This window comes from Panthera leo, chromosome A1 (genome assembly GCF_018350215.1).
Source record: "Panthera leo isolate Ple1 chromosome A1, P.leo_Ple1_pat1.1, whole genome shotgun sequence".
Lineage (NCBI taxonomy): Eukaryota > Metazoa > Chordata > Mammalia > Carnivora > Felidae > Panthera > Panthera leo.
The window spans coordinates 204,742,686-204,760,962 of NC_056679.1; the positions used below are offsets into that span (position 1 = coordinate 204,742,686).

General features: G+C 42.3%; 1 protein-coding gene across 1 annotated transcript in view; it reads right to left on the minus strand.

The window, feature by feature from the left end:
- GHR (growth hormone receptor) overlaps window positions 1-16,963 on the minus strand; it is a 269,171-nt gene extending 252,208 nt beyond the window's left edge. Inside the window, exon 1 of the mRNA XM_042950829.1 lies at window positions 16,905-16,963. The gene's annotated coding sequence lies outside the window, so the exon portion shown is untranslated. The remainder of the gene's footprint in view (window positions 1-16,904) is intronic.
- Window positions 16,964-18,277: the final 1,314 nt, after the last annotated feature.

The following is an 18,277-nucleotide window of genomic DNA, read 5'->3' on the forward strand; positions in this document are numbered from 1 at the left end:
CAAAGTGTAGATTAAATTAGTGAGTTTGTGAGTAGGTGAGCATATGAATGAATGTGTACTGGATTTTTACACTCAGGCTATCAGTATTCCTCTTTATCTCCCTCTGCAGCACAAACCCATGAATCAAGGTCAAGTATATACTATTAAGTCCAGTTGAATATAAAAAATGGTTTTGAGAACTCACGGTGCAAGCTGCATGGAGGAAAACACATTGAAAGGGAAAGACTAGGAGAGTCTGATCTATGTTTTCCAGCTTAGGCAAGGAAAAGGTAGCAGCTCTACCTTACTTTCATTCTGATTACCAAACAAGAACTAGCCGTATCTATTTCATGATGAATTCCTTAACTCACTTAAATTGCTTTGTAAATATACAAGAAAAAAATCACTTTCACGTAATTTTTAAAGGCAAATCAAGTAGGATCTTTTGTAAGGACTTATAAAGCTTCAAGTTCAGGGGGCACCTGGGTGGCTCAGTTGGTTAAGCGTCCGACTTTGGCTCAGGTCATGATCTTGCATAAGTTTGAGCCCCACATTGGGCTCGCTACTATGAGCACAGAGCCTGCTTTGGATTCTCTGTCCTCCTCTCTCTGCCCCTCCCCTGCTCGTGCTCTGTCTCTCAAAAATAAACATAAAAAAAACCCTCTAAATTCAGTACCTATGCATGTACTAAAACCAACACCAATGCACCTCCTTCCAGCTTTCAGAGTCCATCTTTAAATAAGTTTATAGTACTATATCCCAAAGTCTTATACGAATTCTTAATCTCAAGCTAAAAGATATTAATCAAAGTCCAAGTCATTTATTAAACTGCAAGTGGCCATAAAGCAGAATTCATGCAATTTGTCAGGCAGAGCAAATCAAGAAACTGCTTGACCTATGAGCTTTTAGGACCCTCTTTGAAAAGCTGGGTAAAATCACCAGGGAAGAGGTTAAAATTCAACTTTGCTTTATGTCCCTCTTTAAATCACGTAAAGTGCAAGCGTGCTCCTGACAATTTAAGATTATGAGTGATAACTTATCAAACAGAACACTTCCTGAGTTTTCCCATGAGGATTTTTTGAAAGTTCAAAATGCTATCTTCAGCAATGTGGTTATTATTAATATCCTTCCTCTTTAAATCACGGATTTTTAAAGCAGTTGTCATTTTGATTACAAAATCCCAAATCCCAGAGAAATCATCGTAACTATTATGTTAATTGGGTATTAATATTCTACTAGTTATATTGAGTAGCATGTTTTTTCTGGAAAACTCCTCCTTGCTGTGTCAGTATTTCAAAATTTAAGATTCAATGAAATTAAGACAATTTCTTTTTAAAAAAAAATAAGGCAATGTTAGGCTGCCTTAGTTATTCTATTGCCACATAACAAATTAACCCAAAGCTTAGCAACTTAAAACAACAAACATTTATGATCTTGTAGTCTCAGGGCAGGGTCCTGGAAGAGGTTTGGCTAGGTTGTTCTGCCTCAAAGACATTCATGAGGTTGCAGTCAAGCTGTTGAGGGGAGGGGGCTCCAGTCATTCTGTAGCTGGACTGGGTCTGAAGGCTCTACCTCCCATGGTGGTGGTCATCAAGATGCTTCAGTTTCATACTGGCTATCGGACTGGGGGTCTGAGCTCTTCAGTCCCCACTGGTTATGGGACTCTCTTACTGCCCTTCCATCTGGATGTACCCATAGGGCGGCTCAAGACATGGCAACAGGTTTCCCCCAGAGAGAATGATCCAAAAGACAGAGCAACTAAGACAGAAGCCACAATGCCTTTGAATGATCCAGTCTCTAAAGCTGCACATCTTCACTTCCATTCTATTTGTTAGAAATTAGTCATTGAGTCTAGCCCACATTCAAGGAGAGGAAACCTGGACTCCACCTCTAGAAATATCAAAAATGTGTGAACATTGTATTAAAACCATCACATAGTGGTGGCTAAAATGGTTGGAAGCATGGGAGTTAGAGTCAGAATTAGGAAGATCTGTTTGATTCTTGATTGTGCCACTTGCCAATGGTGAGTCCTTGTACAAATTACTTAACCTCCTAATGCCACAGTTCCACTAAATGTAGAATTCAGTGGATCATGGGGGTTTTGCATGGGATTAAACAATACAACATGAAAAAGAACTTTATAGAGCCCTGGGTCATAGTAACCACTTCCTTAATGCTGCCCACACAACAGTAACTGGTGAAGCCAACTGTTGTGTGCCCACTAAGTAGAGATTATGCAGTCCTTTACCCTATAGGAGCTTAGAGTTGAGGAGTTGGAAAGTAAATCTGAATGTGGACATAGAAAAGCTAATGTGATTTTTCATCTAGAAACCAAGGGACTGCCTACCAAGAGATAGAAAAGCAGTCTGTTCCGCATAAGGAACTCTACAATGGGATTTTAAAACCTTTTTGTTTGCTTGCTTTTTTTAAAGAGAGAGGCAGTTTCTTCAACTTAGAATTTCTCAGACGCGCTATGTGTAAAACAGATGGGCACACGGCCTCTTGCTCGGTTTGGAGGCCTGCAATGCAGCCAGCCTGGCCCTCTCTTCTGGAGCCCCCAGGGCCCCTAAGGGAGCTTGCTACAGCACAGTTTGCAAATCTGCGCAAACAGATTTTGCCAGTAATTGCCCATACAAAGGATCGAAGGTCATGGTTTAAAACCATGCCAATTTAAAGTAGCCATTTAAGTAAAGAAAAGTTTTGAGCATAGGTTCTTAAAGGTAATGGTTTTTCTCCTTTAAAAATGTCTAATGCTCTAAACATTAGAGTCTGAAGCGATTACCTTTCAGTCAACCCCTGTTTATTCCTTCTTCAAAAAAAAAAAAAAGTCCATTTTCACATGATTGTCCCTTTGTATCTTCTTGGAAGTTAGATTTCATAGTGAGCCAATAATTTGTGTTTTACATAGATTGTGTTATTAGATCCTAACTCTAGGCTTCCAAAACTTGTAATCAAAGTAAAAATAAATAAAAAACCTTAAAGCCTATTCTTTTCTGAATTTAGAATTAGAGGTTAGAGGAATCTCAGCATTGGTTAGTCTAGATATTCATGTTGTTTATTTTCCCAGAGTCAAAGCCCAAATAATTTATAGGAATTTTTCCTTCTGAATTTCATGTCCTGCACTCTAAGGCAACCAAGGCAAATTTTCGGTTGGGCCACTGCAAGTATAAAGATTAATCAAAGATTTCATTGAATGCTTCATATCCCTGAGGTAACAATTAAAAAAAAAACTATGAAAAGACTGAAAAATGGAGGTCAGCAACCCAAACTCAAATGCATTATAAAACAGTAAAATATTTTAATTATTACACAACATCAATGCTCTGCTCTTTAGAGATGCTTGCTCCTAAGACTGTTATTAGCCCTGTATCAAAACTTTATCATTGATGTATGGGTGTCTTTCTGAAGAGCCCATACGTATGTGGTCAATGTATGTGTATACCAAGATGACAGGTTGTACAAATGTTAGGTGGGCTTTGAAAAAATTCACAGATTTCAGGTTGGCGCTTAACCCAGCTCACTTAGAAATATACCATGCATCCACATCCATTGCAGTTTAGTAATACAGACTTGTTAAAGAGCACATGCCTAGCAAAAAGTCACCACAATGAGGTGTTGGGCAAGCAGAGAAAAATGGGGATAAGTGAGTATAGTAGTAAGAGTGTAGGAGCCAAGGCAAGAGATGTTTTTCATCTCAGTGGTGTCATTTACCATTTCTGAAGAGCCCTGAGCAAGTAAGCCTAACAGTCTCAAGCCTATGCGACTCACAGCAGAATTAAGTGCAACACGCACATACAATGCTAGGCACATTGGAAGGACTCAGTCATGTCTGATTTAGGGGGTCCTGCTTCATATTTGATGATCAGGACACATGTGCAGAATCAAATTTCTTCCAAGTCGTCACACTGTTATGAGTACTTCCTAGCTAACTGATGGAGGCTCAGTTACACATATGTCTATTGAGTAGACTTTTGCTCTTATTGTTGTTTTGATGTATTTGTTTTGTTTTCAAAACATAGCCTTGTCTCACAATGATGCTGGATGTCAACATCATTATATTTTCACTCAGAGAACGTAACCACCTAGTTACAAAGACTAGTCAATCACGAGAAGGCTCAGTTAAAACAGTGTATGCACAGTATTTAAAAATTGTAAAATTGCAATGTGATATTATAAATTGAATCCTACAATACAAAAAGGCCATTAGCTGAAACAGAGAAAATACAAATAAAGTCTGGAGTTTAGTTAATAGCATTGTACTAATATTTGTTTCTTAGTTTTGATAACTAGACCATGATTATGGATGTCAACATGAGGGAAAACTGGACAAGGAATATATAGGAACTCTATTATTTTTCTTCACAGGTTTCTGTTAATCTGAAACTAGTCCAAACAAGAAGTGTATTTAAAAAAATACATGGTCTTATTCGGGACAAGTTGCCTGTCCCTTCCCCAGCCAGATCCCCTCACCTCTACTACTTCCCACTGCCTAATTCCTAACTGCCGGCACCTGCATTTCTTCTCCTAAGGGTTCGCTTTTGCATCCGGAGACTGCTTTGTCCTCCCCAGAATCACTGATCAGGAACTAAGCCTGATGAAAGCTGGTTGGGGAATATTCAAACCTTTCACTGAGAGGGACTCTGACATGTGTATTTTGCCTGGGCTCCCAAAATCTCTCTGGGAAGATCAAAAACTCCAGGGGCTGAAGGTATCTTGCTTCCTAATGCACCCTCTATTGGCTCCTTTCCCTTCCTTATTTCACTTTTCTAAATAAACTTTTACCTGAATCTTTATCTCATCGTCTGCTTCTGGGAGAAATCCAAACCAAGACATTATTCCTAACTGTATTTGCTGATAAAGTGGCTACTACATGTATCAGTTCAAGGTAATTTACAGGGAGGTATTCTAGCTGTCCTGGATTATTTTTGGTCCCTGGAAGGCGCTCCTCACTCCATACCATGAGGAAAATCACCAAATTATAAACATGCTAGGAACTGGCACATGAAAGCTATACATTTTTGGATGTGTGAAAGAGATTTAAATATCTGGAAGAATGCTAACAAAACTTCTCTTAACTACGAAAAGGCATTCATTTATTTATTCAACAAAAGCTTCCTGAGGATTTTCTATAGGATATAAAGTGAACAAGACAAAAAAAGTTCCTACTATTAAGGAGTTTACATTTTTGTCAGTGGAAATGGACAAACAACAGGAAATCTAATAAACAAGATAGTATCAATAGTGATAAGTAATGTCAACACTAAACAAGGGCATATGATAGAATGACCTAGCTGGGGGAAGGTTACTCTATTAGATTGGGGTCAACGAGGTCCTGTCCTTTCTGAAAAGGTGACATTTGAGCTGGGGCCTGAATGACAAGAGAAAACCATTGTGAAGATAGATACACACACATACACACACACACACACACACACACACACACACACACACACACAGATTTTACTTTGTTGAAATGACCCCTTAACATATCACAAAATCAGGCCTGAAGAGTATAATGTCCCCTCCAAGTATATCTCTCTATCCCCATAAAATATAGACGGTGTGGTTACTAAAAAATAGGAGACTTACTTGTTAGACATGCATGTTAAAGTATTTACATGTACAAATGAAAAAACACAAGATGTCTGGGGATTGCTTTAAAATAGTCAGGACCACGGTGGAAAGATGAAACAAGATGAGCAAAATACTGATGACTCTGGAAGCTGAGGAATGGGTACCTGAGGCTCAAAATACTATTCTCTTTATTTTGTACGTACTTAAAATTTCCCATAATCACAAGTTTTTAAAACTAAAGCATATATTTGGGAAAGATGGAGAATTCCAAAGGTTATAGGAATCCTACTTCCCCAAATTTTCATCAGCAAATTAGGAGTTCAAGCCAATAGAATCATAAAGGTGTAAGGAAAACTTTTGACTTTGAAATGAGCAAGGAGATTACTGGCTATCCTTTCAATGGAATGCTGAGGCCCCCAGGGATTAGCTGATCCTATGGAGATCAGAGCCTTTGTCTTTGACTATGCTGTTTTTCAGCTCTGAGGAGACAGAAGTTAACCTGTAGAAATCAGTCATAAAAATAATTTTTGTCCATACAGTGCAAGTCAGCTGTGTCCAGCGGAATGTAATTGATTACCGTCCTGTGGATAGATTGGATTTTGCAAATTCTCTTCAACATTCCTTTATATACATTTGTGGTTCTTTGAGTTCTCCTCTAAAATGGCTACACAATTATCTTTTTAAATTACTTCATTAATTGATATCTGTATCATTTTCCATCTGTTCACTTTATATCTGTATCATTTTACCCTTTTAGAGAATTATCTTTTAACAAAGAAAAACAATTTTAAAGTGTTCCAATAATGGGAAAGTGTGTACCTATGTGTCAAAGTCTGCATATTTCCTCAAAGTCAAGGACTGAAACACTCAGGCTTTTGTGTGCATTCCTCCAGGCTCTTGTATCTTTCAGTGGACCACCATAGGCTGTTCTTTACCCAGAAAGGCCTTTTACCACAACACTACCCCAACTGGCCAACTTTCAATTGTCCCTGAACTTACAGGGGACCTTGCCTGAGGAGGGTCTCCCAACACTGGTAGAGATCTCTCTGACAAACATATACATCCAGGAATAACTTTTAATATTGATTTTTAAAACCCAAATTTTATAAGCCACCAATAATCATCTGGATATAGGTTTTGTTTCTGTTGTACAGTAATAGTCTAGGCACACTGACAGTGAAGTCATGAGCAACTAACCTCTGGCCAGTAGTACTCTTCTGAAGGAGAGACGTTTCAATAGTTTAAACAAAAGAAACACTTCAAGAACTCATTAAAGCCCTAAATTTGGTGGAATGGGGAAAGGCGGAGGAAGCAAAAAAAAAAAAAAAAAGCAGATACCAAGTGATCTTTATGGGTGAAGGTAGGAAGTCTCCTTTCTCCAAGTCTCTCAAAAGAGTGCTGCAGGGAATCTTCTCTTTCTGCAGTGTCCAATATGAGTCGGGCATTGTTTTGACTCCTATAAACTACAACAGCTTCATAAAGTAAGAATCACTATCGCCACTTTGCAGATAAAGCCGAGAGAGTTTAATGAACTTGCTGCGAGTTGCAAAGGTAGTAAATGGCAAAGCTGGATTCAGATCTCATCAGACAAGCCAGATTTATGGGATTCCAAAGCCTACTCCATGACCTTTCCAGAATTCCAACCTACCTTCAGGCCTTCACAGTGGTTGGCCCCTCAGAGGGCATCTGTCAGCCCTTCTTCTTTACAGTGAAAAGAACTGCTGGTCAGGTGTCATTTGCCTCAGTTCACAACCCCCCCACTCAGGTGGTTAACACAGCTTAACTATCACCCTCACATATGAATGACAGAGGTAAACAACACCCTATTCCATGGGTAAAGTCCACGTTTATGGGTGGGAATGCGGTATAGCAGAAAAAACCCTTGAAAGAATGCTAGAAGAACTGGGTTATAAACCTGTCACTATCACAGTGGAGTTTTAATCCTAGAGAAGTCTTGTCACTTCTCAGGGACTCCCACTTCCTCACCTATAAATAAAGTGAGGATGTTGCACTCAGTTTTCAACAGCGGTCTACTGGCATTTGAGGACATATAATTCTTCCCGGGGTATAAGGCTACCCCGGGGATTACAGAAATTTAGTGTCCTGACTCTGGGCACTAAAAAAAGCCTATAACTCTTTTTTAAGTTTTTATTTAAATTTCAGTTAACATACAGTGTAATATTAGTTTCAGATGTACAATGTAGTGTTTCACCACTTCCACAAAACACCTGGTGCACAAGTGCCCTCTTTAATCCCCATCACCTATTTAGCCCATTCCCCCTGCCCGCCTCCCCTCTGGTGACCATCAGTTTGTTCATAGTTAAGAGTCGGTTTCTTGGTTTGTCTCGCTCTCTTTTTCTCTCTCTATATATATATCATAGTTTAAGTACTAATTCAGAAGCCACTTTGCCCATAAGTGCTTGCCCCAAATACTTCAGGCCAAACAGATCTCCTTTCTCTCAAAATAAATATAGCATTTATACCCTGTAACACAATTTTTCATTAAATTGTATAATTGTCTACTGCTCCTTAATCACACAACAGACATTATTAGTGTTGCCTTCCTAGCTTGAATGATAGGCCCCAGAGTCAAGGGTCATGTCTTATACTACTTTTATATTCCCCAGAGTGTCTAGCACATTCCTGGGAACACAGTAATGGCTCAATAAATATATGTCCTGTCTTTGATTTTTCAGTGATCCCAAAAATACCACTAGCTTGGCCAAACTTACATCCTGCAGGCTAATAAAAAAATTTATTTATTCAGCATCTTTTTCCCAAGTAGTTTTCAAAGTATTTTTCAGATGACATTCCTAATTCTCACATACCCTACATGTACTATAAGGAATAAATAAAAGCAATGAAGTTTCAGGACAAAAGCAAAGAGAATTAAAATTTCATGCTCTTTGATGAGAGGCATTCTGAGAGCTGGCAAACTGTGTATGTCTCCCAAGTCCTATTGATTCACACAGAAAAACTCCAACACATCTCCATCTTGCTTCAAATATTAAAAACGTCTCGACATTGCCAAGGCCCTGAACAGGATCTGCCTGGGACAGCTGGTCATCAAGTATGGGTGTTATCATTAACCTAAACAGAATAATACCAAATTTGCATTATGAGCTTAGATTCTAGTCATCACCTGACCTGTTCAATATCCCTTTGCCCCCAGCTCTCCACATCCTTCTTATCAACACTTCAATTTCTCTGGTTTACTACAAACTAAGGTCATCAAAAAATATTTATTAAACAACTGTTCTATGACAAGCAGAGCACGGTTTTGCCAATGTCTCTAAAGGAAATAAGATGCTATGCTGACTGCGAATATGAAAGAAATCATTCACCTTTATTCCTGCTCCTCTTTCTTCAATCTTTCTGACATGCTAGGTATCAACGTGCTATGTTTTCTTCATTCCTCATCATCTTGTACAGGGACTCTGGTGTCCTCCTCTACCCCTAGGGGAAGAAGCCATGCAGAGGCTCTGTCTTCAGTATTCTTTCCATAATTCATCATTCACATATGTTGTGCCAGACTGTTTTTCACTCTGCTTTGCCAAATTGGGGTTTTCCGGGATAACAATAACATAGCTTGAAGGTGTCTAAAGAAGCCACAGAGACGGTGAATTAGAATCATATGCCATCATCCTGACCAAGGACAAAGGCTGCTTAACCAATGGCAATCAGAATTGGAAGTCTGACTAAAGTTTGTCACCTGCCATCACCAAACTTGATGTGAGCTGTTTACTGCATCACTTAGCACCTTTTGTTTCAATAAGCATCCCGGGGGAGAGCTACGGATGTCTATCTTGTACTAGTTACACTCTACTTTTTTCTGACATGGCAACTCAAAGCAAAAAAAGATAGGTATGATATTTGTTATGATAAAGTACACTTTTTAAGCAAGAAAAAAATGAATTTTTCTTTTGACCAATGACTTTATGATATATCTAATATATTCTAAAGGAACAGAGAGGGATACCTCTTCAAAGTTTTTAAAAAATATATTTTCAATGTTTTATTTTATAAACAACTGAAGAAACAATCAAGGAGGAGTCACTATAGCAAATGTCTAGCAGAGCAGGCTGTCCACCACAGGTAATTACAGAAAAGAACCTATTCAACTTGCAAAACCTTTTGATGTTCTAATACTGAATAAGGGCTTTATCAGGGTATTCTCTATCATCTGCCTCAAATCCCCATGAAATGAGCATCTTCACCAGGAAACACTTTTCACTCAGAAGCCCAGCCAGCTGGAGATAGATTTGTTTATGTTTACACAAATTCACAATCTAGGAAGTGTAATTCATTGGGATTATAACGATATTATTCTAAAGAAAACTGACTGAAGTCTTGTCAATACCAAAAGAAGCAAGGCCTAATCAAAGCAGTAAACACATCTGGAAGTTTTAAGGACTCTGTAGAAGAAATTATCTATGATTTTGAAATGGAGTATTTGAAGGTGGGTTTAGATGCTAATTAAAAAGACACAGCCCAACAATTTCTGACAAAATCACAGACTTCTTATAAATCATTATTAAGTAAAATTGGTACCTGACCTAAGGCTTCATTGCCTATATTAAAAGGCAGTGAGAGGCACCGAAAAAAGATGTTGAAACTAAACCATGACTGTTTCTGTCACCCTTCTTTTTCTTTCTTTTTAAAAAAATATATTGGTGACATTTTACTTTTTTAAGAGAGAGCATGAGTGGGTGAGGGGTAGGAAGGGAGAGGGAAATGCAGAGGGAGAGAGGGGGAGAGAGGGAGAGAGAGGGAGGGAGAGAGAGGGAGGGAGGGAGAGAGGGAGGGAGGGAGAGAGAGAGGGAGAGAGAGGGAGGGAGGGAGGGAGAGAGAGAGGGAGAGAGAGGGAGGGAGGGAGGGAGAGAGAGAGGGAGAGAGAGGGAGGGAGGGAAAGAGAGAGGGAGAGAGAGGGAGGGAGGGAGGGAGGGAGGGAGGGAGAGAGAGAGAGAGAGAGAAAGAGAGAGAGAGAATCTTAAGCAGGCTCCACGCTCAGCACAGAACCCCACTTAGGGCTTGATCCCATAACTGTGAGATCAGGACTTGAGTCGAAATCAAGAGTTGGACACTTAATCCACTGAGCCACCCAGGCACCCCATCATCCTTCTTTTGAGATTCTGGTACTCCTCATGGCAACAACAAACAAACAACAAAAGAACACAGTTTTCAGAAAGATTTTCTGCATCAGACCTTGGCGAGCTGCTATGGTTCCAGAAAGCATAGCGTGATTATATTTTTATCTGTTTCCCTTAATTGATTAAAAATATTAATGGTGAAGGAATAAAATAAGCAAACGCTATTTCTCGATGCTTATATTGAAAATTATTGGGGCACCTGCGTGGCTCAGTCAGTTGAGCATCTGACTCTTGATTTCAGCTCAGGTCATGATCCCAGGGTCATGGGATCAAGCCCATGTTGGGCTCCACATTAAGCATGGAGCCTCCTTAGGATTCTCTCTCACCCTCCCTCTCCCCATGTTCCCTACTTGTGCTCTCTCTCTCTGAAAATAAAAAAAAATTTAATGAAAATTGTACCTTAAATAAGTGATATGAATTATAGCTCAATTATCCAAAGCATTCCACGTTAATTACACTAACACTCTTTCCACAGCTGCTGTGTTTACAAGCATTCAGCAAAGAACGGAAAAATATAAAAATGAATAAAATTTATTTCCTGTTTCAAGGAACCCTTACTAGCAAGGAAGACAGATAATGAAAAAGTAGACCACGAAACTGAAAGCGAATGAAATAGGTGTTCTTAAAGAGTTTCAAGCAAAGTCCCAAAGGAGCTGAGAGAAAAGAGAAATTCAGTAATCAAATGAATTTAAATCATAGCCCTGTAAAGAATCCTAATAAGGCATCTTGTTTATTCCTCATTTTTGTTGCTGTTGTCTGTTATTAATGTGTAAGAAATATGAAACCCAGGAAAGTTCAATAGTTTGCAAAAATCACATTGCCCATTTGAGGCACAGCTTGAAGGCACAGAAGTTCCCTGACATCGAGTTTACTATTGTTTCATATTATGCCATCCTAAGCTGAGGGTTTCTTATACCAAAGTAGAACTTTGGGTTGGAAACTGCATGTCTAAGAACTTGTTGGGGATGTACTGCAATCTTTTGTTTGTTCATTTTTGCAGGAGGTTGGGGCTAAATAGGAGGTGGAGAGTTGTGAAATAAATTTTTGAGCTTTAAAAAAAATATGTACTTTATCATTGGTTATTTCCTCCCTTTATAGGAGAACAAAATAAAGCAAAGAAGAAAATGTAATATAGATGGAGATCATAATTCAAGGGGCTTAGTGAGCAGTCTCACTGCAAACACACACACACACACACACACACACACACACACACACACACACACACGAGGGGGAAGAGCATGAACAATTTTATTAAAGAGAACAAGACTGCATTGGCCCCTTGTTCTGACAAAAGGTCAATGCACAAAGTAGGAGCTTCTGATAGGCCCAGATGTCAGCCTATATCACAGGTTGGTTTTCTCTCTTTGCCAAGAAAAATGGTTATTTTGTTCACACTCAGACTTGCTGAGAAAAACATTGTCATCATCATCAACCATAAACATTTCTTGCAAGAGGACAGAAGATTCTCAGCTGAGGCAGATTCTCAGCTGGTAGCAGGGGAAACATAACTTCCTTGGGAAGCCCCAGACAGATACATAAAAGGGAAATCAATCATGTCAGGCAGGTGTCTAATGTGCAGTGCAATGCCATAAATGCTACAGAGGTTGTGTGGAAACACCTCAGCCCAGGATGGTAAGCATCGTAATTTTCACAGAGGAGAAGAGTGAGTCTCAGAGGAGCTAATCCGCACATTGGTGGTAAAGCTCAAATTCAAACTAGGGTCCAATGGGCCTCAAAGTACATGCCTTTGAACCACACCCTCTCCCCCTGTATATACCAGCTTTGCTCCCTTCCCCCAAGAAGGTTAGAACTTGGTAAGTGAAGACCATCAGAGCCTTTGTCTGACTTGGATCCAGACACACAGCAGGAGGGAGGAACCTTCCTTAGAACTGATGCAGTGATATACCTGCTTTGGACTTCTCTGCCACATCGCAAGCCATTTACCTCCAGGGGAAGAAGAGGTTGTTGACTCAGTCATGCCCTGTATGTACATCTTAAATCCCAGTTGCCGAAGGAAGCATTTCTGTCAGTTGTACTTTTACCTCATTTAGGGCCAGATGGCATACGGTCTGACTTGGACAGAATGAGCCATCAGTAAATGCCTGATTACTAGTACTGACTCATGCTTGTGGAAGCAGACACAATAAGGTCCAGGAAAATAATACCTCGTAGTCCCTACCTGTCCATGATATGCAACTTCAATTTGCTTGTCTCCAGAACATTCTATGTCTGGGTTTTTTTGGGGTTTTTTTGGCTTGGTGTTCCTTGACAGGGAGAAATTAAGCAGCCATTTTCATTGCATGTAGAATTCTATACACCTGCATAGGAAGACACTTTCCATAGATTTATAGGAAGTTCAGGCATGAAAAGAAAATTTTTTTATTATTGAAGTACAGTTTAAAGATATTTTGAAACAATTATAATGTTTCGACTACGGATGACTAATAATCTGAAAAGACTAAATTGTTATCTTGTTTACAGGTTTGAAATTAGTGAACAGTGTAATGAGGTGGCTAAAATAGTACATGAAGATTAACCTGCCTTAATGGATACAGAAAGTCTAGAACTAAGGATTTCATATCTGTGTTTGAGATGACAACCATGATGAGGGGGGCAGCATAAATGCGGACTCTAGGGCATATTGGTCAGGGCAGGGAAGGGTGGGACCCCACTGTGGGTGAGAATAGCTGCAAGAATAAGCAAGAAAAAAAAAAGGTATTCAGGAAGAAGGGGCATAATGTTTGTTTTCAAATACAGCACTTAAAAGGAAGAGAGATTAGATTCATTGTGGGTTGCTCCAGCAACTGAACAGTAGGTCAATAGGTAGCAGAAAATGTTGATTTAATGCAAAGCAGAACTTTCTAAAAATGAATCTCTCCTAGAATGGACAGGCCAGTGGACAGAAGCAAGATTCCCCCCTCCGATTATTTTCAAGAAGAGGTGGGCTGGCCCACTTATAGAAAGGGCTACTGAAGTGGAAGTTCATCCATATGATAGGTACCTCTGAAGTTGGCTCATACTCATCAACCATTTTATTGGGCACATCATTGATATTATATTGTCCAAGGTCCAAAAATAAATGACTTGCCAAGAAGACATCCTACATTGTTTTGTTTACACAATAAACAGAGGGCTAACTCCAAAGCCTTACCAAACTTCAACTCATTTTTTTACGTTTATTTACTTTTGAGAGAGAGAGAGAGCGTGCGTCTGCATGAGCGGGGCCAGGGAAGATAGAGAGGGAGACAGAGGATCCAAAGTGGGCTCTGTACTGACAGCAGAGAACCTGAGGTGGGCTCAAACCCACTCTGGGAAATCATGACCTGAGCAGAGAGCTGAAGTCAAACACTTAACCGGCTGAGGCATCCAAGCACCCCAAACTTCAATTCTTATCTATTCAATATTCCGAAAGTGATGAGATGATTTGAAATCTCATATTACTTAAATAACTACTATAGAGATTATAGAGTTTTCTCTTTTTTTAAAAAAAAAAAGGGACAATTTTTATGGACATATGTAAACACACTAAGTTATTTTCATTATTGACATGTTTTTAACTGTTCTCTAAAACTAAACCAAGTCTCCATAATTGTGCAATTTACTAGCAGAATGACCAGAGAAGCTTAATCTTCAGGATAGCAGATTTAATCAATATAACCCATGCCTGTTTTTCTAAGTTAAGCAATTTGCTGTGCCACATTCTCACTGTATCACTCAGATTTATCTTTACATTAACAATGCTTACCAGCAGATAGCCAAAAAAGACTTGCCAAGTTGGACCAACTTCAAGGTTTGTTTCCATGCTGGGGTGTTTCATGCACTTGGCAGAAGCAGGCTGCAACTGGGGCTCCATTTATTACATTCTGCTATAAACATTATGTCCTGACCTAACAAGACACTGCACATGACAATCCCATAGGTTACCAAGCACCGTAAACATCTGTTAACACAAGCACCAGAGATAGCATGGAGAAGATGTCTAGCATCCATTCTAAGTGGTTTATGATGTGGAGTCTGCTGTTTACACACAAATAATCAAAAACACAACCCCAAGTTCTGCCTAGAACAAATATTTGCAAGACAAAGTTATGCTCGGTTTGAAAAAAAAATACACTGGAGTCATCACTTTGTCACTGCATTTACAGACTTTTATTTCATACCTTTACCTATTAAGTGTTGGCTTTCCATGACATTCAGTAGACCTAAACTATAATTTCACTGTGATATATTTACTCCAAATGAAAAGCTGAATGTTGACTTACCAACTTTCCTTAGACTTATGTGAATCAAAAGTTTACAAGTGTGGAAGGAGATAAGGGATGGGTGGTGCTTAAACTCAAACGATGTTTTCCAAGGGTCTCTGGGTGAAAACACATCCTTCCAGCTCCATCTAAAGTCCATCTGAAGAGAAACCAGAGACCCCCTTTAAATCTAACCTGGGAACACCAACTTTAAATCTAACCTGGGAACACCAAGCTTTGCTTTTCTCAAAAGGAAACAAATCCCCAATCACAGAAAAGATGGAACCAACAGTCCTGTCTACTAAATTATTTTATTTTGTTGCTATCCAGCGTCTTAATTTCTGGAAAATGTTTCCTACTAGTTACCTCCAAGGTCTATATACCTTGGCACTCCAGAGAAAAGGATTTGCAGGGTGACCCAGGTGGAAACTAGCCTAGAACACCAATCGCTTAGGGCACAGCTGCCACAACATGTCTGAGGAGAGACGGGTGCCTTCCCAGGCACACATGCCAGGGATTCTAAAGGTAAACATCACGGAGACCATGTAGTCTCTGGACTGTGCACAGCAGCACCCCGGGAATCTCAGATCCACAGCTCCAAGTTGGGTCTGGGCCTCCAGGGTTCTGTGCCTACACATACACACGTCTTCGAACCCTCGTCCTCCTCTGCTAGTCTCCTGAGAGCTTCAGGAACCTTCACCTCTAGCCCTCAGCTCCTCAAAGGCAACGGGTTTAGTTAGTGTTTTAAAGTCCGTGGTATTTAAATCCTACGCAGGGTTGCGACTTCCCAACCCTCTGGCCTCCCGTTACCTTTCCCTGTCCCTTCCAAGGTCTCCTGGCTGCACAAACGGGCGGGCGGCACCTCTCTGGCCTCCTCCTCCCACCCTGCACACCCTACTGGCTCAGGCGCCGACACGCCTCCCCAGGCGCACACACACGCGCGCGCACACACAGTGCTCACGTACACCCATTCAGCACACGAACCCGGAGCCAAGTTACCAACTCCCGCAGCCCGGCCCGAGAAGGCGTCCCCCACTCCGGTTATATATAAAGCACTCGCCCCAAATTAGACTCCCCCACGCGCCCGGGAGTGGTGACCCTGCCCGGCACCCTGCACGAGCGGCCAGCACCCTCTCCCCTGACACGCCGCTACCCCACTCACTCGCAGCTCTCAAGATCCGGGCAGTTCTGTCAAAACTTTGAGCCTGGTTGATTTCATAACCACTAGTGTGTCCGGGGCTGGGGGCTCGGCTCGCCACGGTTTCCACCCACTCCAGCTCATGGGTACTGGTGGCAGTGACTCTACTGACCCCAGCTCCGCGGGTGCCAAAGCGTGGCTGCAGCCTGCACAAAGGCGCAGAGGGCGGTGCGCTTTGGGGAGGAGCGCACGGTGTCGACGAGCACAGCCCGACGACCTCCCCTCTCCTCCGGTCGCGCCGCCAGAGACCTCTCTCCCCGCTCAGCAGCGGCAGCCTCAGCAGTTCCTGCCCCAGCACCGCTGATGATGTCAAATAGAAACACTCGCAAAACTTTTACGACTTCAACAAAACTGGCTTCGGAGGCAGCCCCTCCAGACACCGCAAACATCGGTCACAGCAGGCGCCAGCGTGGGATGGTTCGCCTGTGGCCCCCAACTCCCTGACGCCCCCCACCAACGTGCACACACACACGCGCGCGCGCGCGCGCGCGCGCACACACACACACACACACACACACACACACACACACACACACAGCGTGGATCGAGTTACGACAACCCACCAGCAGAAAACAACTTCGCGAGGAGGAGGGGAGCACAGCCAACCCCCAAGTCACCCGGAAAAAAATTACTCGTGTAAAAATACATAATCCAGACCCCCACTTTCATAAACAACTGGTGCCCCAGGGTCCACTCCCAGGTTCCCTGGCACAAAAGGGGGGAAAGAAGAGCCCGACTCCCTCAGCCCCCCTCCAGTACCTCCGAGCCTCGCCTCCGGATAGAGGGCGCGGGTTCGCTTCCGCGCTGGGGCCGAGGGCGCGGGGGCCTCCGGCCTGCGTGGCCCCAGCCCGGGGTCCCCGCCGCCGCTTCGGCTCAGCAGCAGCCGCCGCCGCCGCCGCTCCAGCAGCCGCCGCTGCCGCCGCCGCCGCTCCCTAGACCGCCTCCTCTTCCCATGGCTGCGCCCTGCTTGGCAGCTCGCGGGCTGTCAGGCTTGGGGAGGAGGAGGGGGCGGGGTGAAACGGGAAGGGAGGACGGGAGGGGATGGGTGGGAAACGGCGGCCGCCGCTCACCAGGGGTCACTCCTGGCCGGGCCTGCCGCCCCCGCGACCCGGGCTGCCGCCGCGAGGTGAAGCGGGAGTTCGGGGCGACCGGTTCGAGACCCGCTGCGGAGGCGCGGAGCGCCGTCCGGGCCAAGCATTCCGAGCAGCTGGGATGAAGCGTTCCCCGGCGAGGAGTTGGAGTTGGTGCGTGTCACTCTCATCTGGGCTGCGCGGCTCCTCCTAGAGGAAAATATTGGTAGTTGCAGGACACTTCCTTCCTCTCCGCCCACCCCTGTTCCCAAAAAGAAGGCAGGACCTAAAAGAGCATGAAGTGCAGTCAACAAATTGAAAAGAACACTTACAGAAAAGTTAGCTATCTGCAGGAATGGGAAAAAGACGAGCAGGATAGCTCGGAAAGCGTGATGAGCCAACCAAACATTGCCTCTCTCCACCTGCAACCAATTTCCAAACTCTTGCTTCCTGGGTAAAAAGATAGTTAAAAGTAGACAGGATCTTATTTTAGAGGTTAGAAAACAGAGACAGAGAGATGAAGTAATTTGCCAAAAACACAAGGCTTGTTAGGAGAGACGTCTGTCGCGAAGCCAGTGCACGGGGCTACAGGGTGTCCGGACACAGGCCTCAGCCGGAGGACTGTCCTTGTGTATGACTAAGGGAACGCAGTTTAACTGCCCTGCGCAGAACACAGCTCATCTGTCAAATACGAGCCTGTCCACCACTTTTCACCGTAGGAAAACAAAGTGACAGGAGACGTTGTCAAAGTGCTTCAGAAAGTTAATATCGTTGTGCATGAGCATGTCGTTTTGTAAAGCATCAAACTCCCAGTCACCACATGCTTTTCTCAGCAGAAAGTACAAAAGTCCAGTTCTAGGTTGTCTGAGATCTGAAGGAGCAGCCAGTCATGCTACCTTTTTACTGTTTACTTTACTACTGACAGCCAGTTATAATGTCGTTTATCTAACAGCTTCTAAACAGCTTGGGCTTACAAAATGACTTTTTTTTTTTTCTTTTACAGGGCTCCAAACACAAAGCTGAGTTTATAACCAGAGAGAAATGTTGAAACAACAATCTAAA